The sequence below is a fragment of the Salmo trutta genome, chromosome 7 (genome assembly GCF_901001165.1).
Source record: "Salmo trutta chromosome 7, fSalTru1.1, whole genome shotgun sequence".
Taxonomy (NCBI): domain Eukaryota; kingdom Metazoa; phylum Chordata; class Actinopteri; order Salmoniformes; family Salmonidae; genus Salmo; species Salmo trutta.
Window position 1 is genome coordinate 10,557,067 of NC_042963.1, and position 10,010 is coordinate 10,567,076.

Sequence of the window (10,010 nt, forward strand, 5' to 3'; positions counted from 1 at the left end):
TGACCACTTGCAAAAATGTATTGTACTGGTGTTTGTTACTTTATTTATACATTTGTCTTTCATGTGGTTTATAGTTTGATCCATCATAGCTAGGCTTACACCTCCCTTTGGACCAAGTAGGCAACGACAGAATAAACGCGAACAGATCTAATGACCCAAAACTTATTTTCTTAAGCTTTAGCATACACAGTATTACTGGTATACAAAAAATATCAAAATTGCGCTGCCTGTGTCAACGCAACCACTGATGGCCAGTACAGTGTACTGTACATACAGTGCCTTAAAGTATTCATACCCTTGACTTCTTCCACATTTTGTTGTATTACAGCCTGAATTCAAAATGGATTAAATATACTTTTTTTCTCACCCATTTACACACAATGCCCAATAATGACAAAGTGAAAACAGGTTTTTAGAAATGTGTGCAGATTTATTGAAAATGAAATAGGTTTATATCAAAACTGTAACTTGTCCACATTCACTGTCTTGGTTTATTTGATCCCATGTTTTACAAGGTAAGTTGACTGAGAACACATTTACAGTAACGACCCGGGGAATTGAATGAGCCAATTGGAAGCTGGGGGTGAATGAGCCAATTGGAAGCTGGGGATGATTAGGTGGCCATGATGGTTTGAGGGCCAGATTGGGAATTTAGTTAGGACACCATGGGATCTTTAGTGACAACAGAGTCAAGACACCTATTTAACCATTCGAAAGACCGTACCCTACCTAGGAAAAAGTGCCCAATCACTGCCGCATTGGGATATATTCTTTTTTTTTAGACCAGAGGAAAAGTGCCTCTTACTGGCCCTCCAACACCACTTCCAGCCTCATCTGGTCTCCCATCCAGGGATCAACCACAACCAACCCTGCTTGGCTTCAGAGGAAGCCAGCAGTGGTATGCTGCGGTCACCACAAAGATATGGGTGTCCTGCCTAACTAAAATGGTAAACAAATCCAGTGTAGATTTGGCTTTGTGTTTTATATTATTGTCCTGCTGAAAGGTGACGTTATCTCCCAGTGTCTGGTGGAAAGCAGACTGATCCAGGTTTTCCTCCAGGATTTTGCCTGTGTTTAGCTCAACTTGTGGAGTAACTACAATGTTGATCCATCGTCAATTTTCCACTATTACAGCTGTTTTAAAGTCACCATTGGCCTCTTGGTGAAATCCCTGAGCGGTTTCCTTCCTCTCTGGCAACTGAGTTAGGAACGACACCTGTATCTTTGTAGTGACTGGGTGTATTGATACACCATCCAAAGAGTAAATAATAAGTTCACCATGATCAAAGGGATATTTTCTCGTCTGCTTTTATTTATTTAAAAAAAAAAATTGTTGTGCATTGGAAAACCTCCCTGGTCTTTGTGGTTGAATCAGTGTTTTAAATTCACTGCTCGACTGAGGGACCATACAGATAATTGTATGTGTGGGGTACAGAGATGAGGTAGTTGTTCATGTTAAACACTGAGGTAGTTGTATATGTTAAAGGTAGTTGATGAGGTAGTTGTATATGTTAAACACTATTATTGCACACAATGTCCATACAACTTATTCTGTGACTAAGCAACATTTTATTCCTGAACTTATTTAGGCTTGCCATAACAAAGGTGTTGAATACTTATTGACTCAAAATATTTCAACTTTTCATTTTTATATATATATATATATTTATTTTTTTACAATGAAAATACATAATTCCACTTTGTGCAGGCCAGTGACAAACAAATCTCAGTTTAATCCATTTTAAATTCAGTGGGACAGAATGTGGAAAAAGTCAAGGGGTGTGAATACTTTCAGAAGGCACTGAATGTGTTTAGAACTTCAGTACTTTGCAGTTTTTGTACTGGATACACCACATTTTTTACTGTGAAGCCCTTTCATTGCTTGCTTTTGGTTTGACAATAAGGGATGTCTTGTTTTTGCCACAGTTCTTTATAAAGGGTTCAAATGGAGAAAATATCTCATTATATAGCATTTACAACTGGATACTTTTACAGCCATGTTTTCCAGAACAGCAAGTATGTTTCATAATGTCCTTCTCACCTTGAGATTGTATTTTGTGTGTTCCACTTCCAACGTGGTGTCCCAGGACTCAAGGAAAAAACTTTTTTTTTCTGAGCGAATATTTTATAATTCAAGGTGTGTGGGTGAGTGTGTTTGTGTAGGGATTAAAGTCCAAAAGAGTAATCTCAGCCCTGTCAGTGACACTCCTAAATGGAGTACAAAATTGCAAAGCCATAAGCAAGTTTACAATAATGCCATTCCTAAGGAGCTTTAGCTAAACATATTCTCAGTCAAGTACTAATACAACGTTAGCATAACATTTGCAAGACCTCTGTTAGGCAAAATTACCTCATCCAATTATTTACAATAAATCAGAAAATAACACTTGGGCTGTTTGTAAAGATGCATTTGTCTGCTCAACCACAATTGGAAACTACTATTTTTATTATAGACACAAAGCACTGTACATTTTACCATATAGTTGAAGTCGGAAGTTTACATACACCATAGCCAAATACATTTAAACTCAGGTTCACAATTCTTGACATTTAATCCTAGTAAAAATGCCCTGTCTTAAGTCAGTTAGGATCACCAATTTATTTTAAGAATGTGAAATGTCAGAATAATAGAAGAGAGATTGATTTATTTCAGCTTTTATTTCTTTCATCACATTCCCAGTGGGTCAGAAGTTTACATACACTCAATTAGTATTTGGTAGCATTGACTTTAAATTGTTTAACTTGGGTCAAATGTTTCGGGCACAAGCTTCCCACAATAAGTTGGGTGAATTTTGACCCATTCCTCCTGACAGAGCTGGTGTAACTGAGTCAGGTTTGTAGGCCTCCTTGCCCCCACATGATTTTTCAGTTCTGCCCACAAATTATCTATAGGTTATGTCAATATAGGACTCGTTTTACTGTGGATATAGATACTTTTGTACCTGTTTCCTCCAGCATCTTCACAAGGTCCTTTGCTGTTGTTCTGGGATTGATTTGCACTTTTCGCACCAAAGTATGTTCATCTCTAGGAGACAGAATGCGTCTCCTTGATCGGTATGACGGCTGCGTGGTCCCATGGTGTTTATACTTGCATACTATTGTTTGTACAGATGAACGTGGTACCTTCAGGCGTTTGGAAATTGCTCCCAAGGATGAACCAGACTTGTGGAGGTCTACAATTGTTTTTCTGAGGTCTTGGCTGATTTCTGTTGATTTTCCCATGATGTCAAGCAAAGAGGCACTGAGTTTGAAGGTAGGCCTTGAAATACATCCACAGGTACACCTCCAATTGACGCAAATTATGTAAATTAGCCTATCAGAAGCTTCTAAAGCCATGACATCATTCTCTGGAATTTTCCAAGCTGTTTAAAGGCACAGTCAACTTAGTGTATGTAAACTTCTGACCCACTGGAATTGTGATACAGCGAATTATAAGTGAAATCTGTCTATAAACAATTTTTGGAAAAATTACTTGTGTCATGCACAAAGTAGGTGTCCTAACCGACTTGCCAAAACTATAGTTTGTTAACAAGATATTTGTGGAGTGGTTGAAAAACGAGTTTTAATGACTTCAACCTAAGTATGTAAACCTCCGACTTCAACTGTATGTGCTGCATGTATTGTAGCGCATGAATCTGCCAGATGTATTGTGCTGTTATAAGCTTTGCAAGTCCCAACCTAATTTCTGGATCATGTCCAATACTGTTTTATTTGGGATTCAAGATTATATAACCAAATTCATGAAAAAGCGAAATCAGCAGTTAAAACCATAACAAAGTGGCCCCCCTGCGCTTGTTTTGGTGGAGAAATGTAACCACTCAAATTCATAGAGAGCGCTATGGATGCAAAGACTGATCATCCATGATATTAAAATGTACGTTTTGAGGCTATATAGTATTTGTTTACATTTACTTTGTTTACAAACATTAGCTATGTTTTGGGCTCTGATGAGGTATGACAGTTGAACTAATTTCACCATGAGGCATTTATAAGTTATATTCTTCAATAATCAACGGGTACATATTTATAAGTCCAAAAAATATATATGGCAACTGAAGATGGCCAATTTAAGATATACAGTGCTTTCAGAAGGTATTCAGACCCCTTGACCTTTTCCACATTTGTTATGTTACAGCCTTATTCTAAAAAAAATCCCCTCATCAATCTACATACAATACCCCATAATGACAAAGCAAAAACGGGTTTTTAGAAATGTTTGCTAATTTAAAAATAAAAATCTAATTTACGTAATTATTCAGACCCTTTACTCAGTAATTTGCTGCAGCACCTTTGGCATCGAGTCTTCTTGGGTATGACGCTACAAGCTGGGCACACCTGTATTTTATTTGGAGAGTTTCTCCCATTCTTCTCTGCAGATTCACTCAAGCTCTGTCAGGTTGGAAGTTAACGTTGCTGCACAGCTATTTTCAGATCTCCAGAGATGTTTCGATCGGGTTGAAGTCCGGACTCTGGCTGGCCACTCAAGAACATTCAGAGACTTGTCCCGAAGCCACTCCTGCGTTGTCTTGGCTATATGCTTAGGGTCGTTGTCCTGTTGTAAGGTAAATCTGCTCCCCAGTCTGAGGTCCTGAGCGTTTTGTAGCAGGTTTTCATCAAGGATCTCTCAGTACTTTGCTCTGTTAATCTTTTCCTTGATCCTAACTAGTCTCCCAGTCCATGCCGCTTAAAAACATCCCCACAGCATGATGCTGCCACCACCATGCTTCACCGTAGGGATGGTGCCAGGTTTCCTCCAGACATGACGTTTTGCATTCAAGCTAAAGAGTTCAATCTTGGTTTCATCAGATCAGAGAATCTTGTTTCTCGTGGTCTGAGTGTCTTTTGGTGCCTTTTGGCAAACTCCAAGTGGGCTGTCATGTGTCTTTTACTGAGGAGGGGCTTCCGTCTGGTCACTCTACCATAAAGGCCTGATTGGTGGAGTGCTGTAGAGATTGTTGTTCTTCTGGAAGTTTCTCCCATCTCCACAGAGGAACTCTGGAGGTCAGTCAGAGTGACCATTGGGTTCTTGGTCACCTCCCTGACCAAGGCCCTTCTCCCCCAATTTCTCAGTTTGGCTGGGCGGCTAGCTCTAGGAAGAGTCTCGGTGGTTCAAAACATTTTCCATTTAAGAATGATGGAGGCCACTGTGTTCTTGGGGACCTTCAATGCTGCAGAAATGTTTTGGTACCCTTCCCCAGATCTGTGCTTCGACATAATCGACACTAAAAACTGTAGTGATTGGGAGTCCCATAGGGTGGCGCACAATTGGCCCAGCGTCGTCCGGGTTTGGCCAGGGTAGGCCATCAGTGTAAATACGAATTTGTTCTTAACTGACTTGCCTAGTTAAATGAAGGTTAGAGAATCCTGTCTCGGAGCTCTATGGACAATTCCTTTGACCTCATGGCTTGGTTTTTGCTCTGCCATGCACTGTCAACTATGGGACCTTATATAGACAGGTGTGTGCCTTTCTAAATAATTTCCAATCAATTGTTTTTACCACAAGTGGACTCCAATCAAGTTGCAGAAACATCTCAAGGATGATCAATGGAAACATTTCTATAAACCTGTATTCGCTTTGTCATTATGGGGTATTGTGTGCAGATTGCTGAGGAATCTTTTGTATTTAATCCATTTTAAAATAAGGCTAGCATAACAAAATGTGGAAAAAGTCAAGGAATCTGAATAGGCACTGTATGTAAAATTATATTTGTATTTGTGGATTAATTTACTTATACTTTGAATTTACTTTTATAAAGGTTTCGATTAGAAAAAGAAAATGCAATCGAAAACGTCAATGAAAGGCATCAGGTAGAAGTAAATTTATCCACAAATATAATTTTACATATCTTAAATTAGCACATTTTTATGAATTTTATGATATAATCTTGAATTCCATTCAAAAACAGTACGGGACATGATCCAGGAAGTAGGCTGGACTTTCATAGTGTATTATGACATCGTGTAATAAAAAAAAACACACCTTTCAGAAAAGTACAACAAAGACAGAGAGGAAGAGGTAAAGTGAGAGGGTCGACTTTGCCGAATTGTCCACACAGATTAAGCAGACTTGGTCTGCTTAAAGGGCGACTCCACTTCCTGTTTGGCCTTATTTTACATTTGGTTCATTAAGAAATGCTAGCGACCATGACTGAATTCTAACTTGAGTTGGTTTCAGGGTCTGGTTTGAAGTGGGTGTCTCGTATATATCCGCAGGTGTGAATAGTTTCTAAATTATTTCGCCAGTTGGCTTCAGAAGGCTGGTGTGCGACAGTGGCAAAGATGGTTTTAATTTGGATAGCCTAACTTCGGGGTTTGACTCATATCGATGCCGCATAGGCTGTTTTTTAAATGGGTAGTTGTTTTTTTAGGGGCAGTTGTTCTTTAACGCTTATAGCGTTACGCAGACCAAGTGAGGAGTTTTTTTGTATGGGGGGCAATAATGAATGTCGATTTTGGTCAAATTAAAAGTGAATTTCTATTTTGATAGGTGAGACTTATTTGATTGAATATAAATGTCATTATGCTTAGGTTGGAAGGCTTTAAGAATTGTCAGTCTCCAGCCACCCAAGTCATAGACTGTTCTCTCTGCTGCCGCAAGTGTTACTGATGAACCAAACAGGACCCTGAACAGCTTCTACCCCCAAGCCATAAGACTGCTAAATAGTTAGTTAAATAGTTAACCAAATAACTACCAGGACAATTTGCATTGATCCTTTTTGCACTAACTTTGATTCATCACATACGCTGCTGCTACTGTTTACTATCTGTCAATTTCTTCCTAGTTATATGTACTGTTAAAGTTGCGTCAATTCGATCTGGTTGGTATCGGAACAAAATAGTCAGCACATAGTAACTTCTGATTTCTTTGTACTTTAATTAATGCAAACCCTTGAAGGGTAAATAGGTGGTTCGTATATACGGGCTCCCTGTAACACCTTGCAGGGCAAAACAGAGAACTGAAAATGACATCATGAGTTCTTCATTAAATACTCTGACAGAGATAGTTCCCGCTCACTGCTGGCCTGTCAGAGGGAGGATGAGCGTGGTTTAAACTTACTCATCATATCGTTGGCGTGCAGGCTGGTCCCAGCCTCTAGACGCATCTTTGTTGCCAAGCATAGTTGTCTTCTAGCTTATCTTCGTGTGTGTAACCGAGAGTCAGACACTCAAGGACAGTGCCTGTTTTTATGCTACAGTTATCATCCATTCTACCAGCCCCTCCCGTACACCTGTCCTTGAGCGGCCCCACAACCAGGCAGTGTGTGTGTGTGTCAAGAGTCTACTCAGCCTACACTCCTACTAGCCAGCAACCCTCCAGTTAGTCATGTCTATTATATGTTGCTCAATCTATGTTAATACAATATAAACCTCTTAGTGCATTACAGTCCGTTCATACTTAGGCCTACATCTACTGTAAATGGTAATGCATCATATCTAATAAGTGAAATAAAACCCAACAGTACATACAGTATGTACCTCAATAACTTCGTACCCCTGCACATCGTTTCAGTACTGGTACCCATATAGATAACCAAGTTATTGTTTTCTGATTGTGTATCTATTATTACTTTGTTTTATTTTTCTATTATTGCTCTATTTTCTTTCTCTCTGAATTGTGGGGAAGGGCCAGTAAGTAAGCGTTTCACTGTTAGTCCACACCAGAGGTGTGTTGAGTTCGCTTTAAAGTTTGCTACTTTGCAGAACGGTTTCTACTGAATGACACTATTTCTCCAAAACATGTGTATGTTTTTGAACAGACTGAGGTACCTTTTCTGTTTGGTGGGTGTGACCTGAAACAATGAGTGATGTATTTAAAGGGCAGTGACCATGCTGACAGCAAAGCCAGTACAGTTAAGTGATAATGCCCTCGAAGCTGGTATTTGGAGGATATATTGGCCCAGGTGTTGTTCGTCTTGGGCCGACAAACCGTGCCAATATATCCCCCAAACACCGGCTTCGAGGGCATTATCACTTTTATACAATGGGTTAACATTCATATAATGATTGACATATTTTCATTTAAATGTTATTTTGATGCATATATTCATACTATTTCATCCTTCCAAGAGATAGATTTGTGTCGGGACTATAAGGTTGCTACCCAAGCCGGCTGGTCGTTCTATCGTTTCGGTTGCCAGAGACGCGACCCTGTCGTTCGTTTTATCCCTTGCTTCCTAGCTGGCCAACTACAGTTAACTTAGTCATGTCAAACAGTACAGACAGTATAACAGCACAGTAGCTGTATTTGTGTTTGTTTAAGCTGTTTTCTAGTGACATTTATTTGGATACAACAATAACATTGAGCTAATGATGCACGATTTTGCCTGGCATAGAAAATATGCTCTCTCGTCAGGACACTGTTGTTCAGAGGAGCTAGCCAAAAACACAGCTAATACAATCATATAACAATATGCGCTGAGAGTCGGGAAGAAAGTTCAGGGAGTGAGTGTTTTAATAAACGGAACATAATACAAAACAAGAAACACTAACAGCACACAGACATGAAACTGGGGCGGTAATCAGGGAAGTGATGGAGTCCAGGTGAGTCTGACGACGCGCAGGTCCGCGTAACGATGGTGAGAGGTGTGCGCCATAACGAGCAGCCTGGTGACCTAGAGGCCGGAGAGGGAACACACCTGACAAATCACCTTAAACTGAAGCTGGAAAGACTGCCAACTAGCTGCATTTTGTTTCTTTTTAACGGTTTTCTATTGACATTTCTTTGTATATATCTATATATCCATAAAAATTATGCCAGCTGATTCAAGATGTGGACTGGCTGAGAAAAGCTTCCTGCCTGCCTGTCTGTCTCGTCCCAACACGTTCATTACTGTGGGACAGCTGGAGATTGAAACATTGTTTCAATATTGAAATTCAAATGTCAGAGACAGACCGCAAGGTTTATATTAATCTCCGCTGTTAAATCAAATGCTAGTCTAAAAGAAATCGGAGATAATATCTGGATGCTTTTTATAGTGGAGATCAAGTTTATAAATTGCCTGGCTGGGCTGATGAGACAGTGGATTGCGCAGTGAGATGGAACAGAGTAAATAGGCATTTCAACATCATATCTTTAGCCGGTGGTAACTTGTGGAATAGACACCAGTTGGAATGCGGTTTTAACCAATCAGCATCCAGGATTAGACCCACCTGTTGTATATTTAAGCAATAAGGCCCGAGGAGGTGTGGTATATGGCCAATATACCACACCGGAAGGCTGTTCTTATGCATGACAACAGAGTGCCTGGACACAGCCCCTTAGCTATATACCACAAACCCCCGAGGTGCCTTATTGCTATTATAAACTGTTAACCAACTTAATTAGAGCAGTAAAAATAAGTGTTTTGTCATACCCATGGTATATGGTCTGATATAACACAGTTGTCAGCCGATCAGCATTCTTGGCTCAAACACCCAGTTTATGATGTCTGATATACCACGGTTTTCAGCCAATCAGCATTCAGGTCTCAAACCACCCGGTTTATAATATAGTATGAAAATATGCTAAAACACTTGTAGGCAATGGCATGGCGACATTGGCTAGCTAAACTCATGTGTAGATCCGATGACGTGTTTCTAACGGTCGTCTCGCGCCAAACTGCCGATGTGCACGCCAATGCCACTCAAATCAAAGCCACTCCTTCGATTAAGTTGTTTTTGACGAAAATGAAAACGTGTCAGTTTGTCACTTTCACGAGGTTGGAGTAATAACATGTTGAACTACCAAAAACATTGTCTCGAATCGAGGTTGTGCCTTTAGATTTAGAGAAATTTAACAACTAAGGAAGAACTTTCAGTTCTCTCATTGACTTCTCAAACCCCAAACCCTGGCCTGGTCTGTTTTGCAAGCGTTCCCGGAAGTCTCGCGATGTTGCGCCACGGTTTAGAAACTGTGTGCGACAGCGTTCCAACTGGTCGTTCAGTACAGCACCATTTCCGTTGAATTGAACGTTCCAGAACGTAAAAACATACCCGAACGCAGCCATGTTGTTTGCTAAGCATGTGACAAA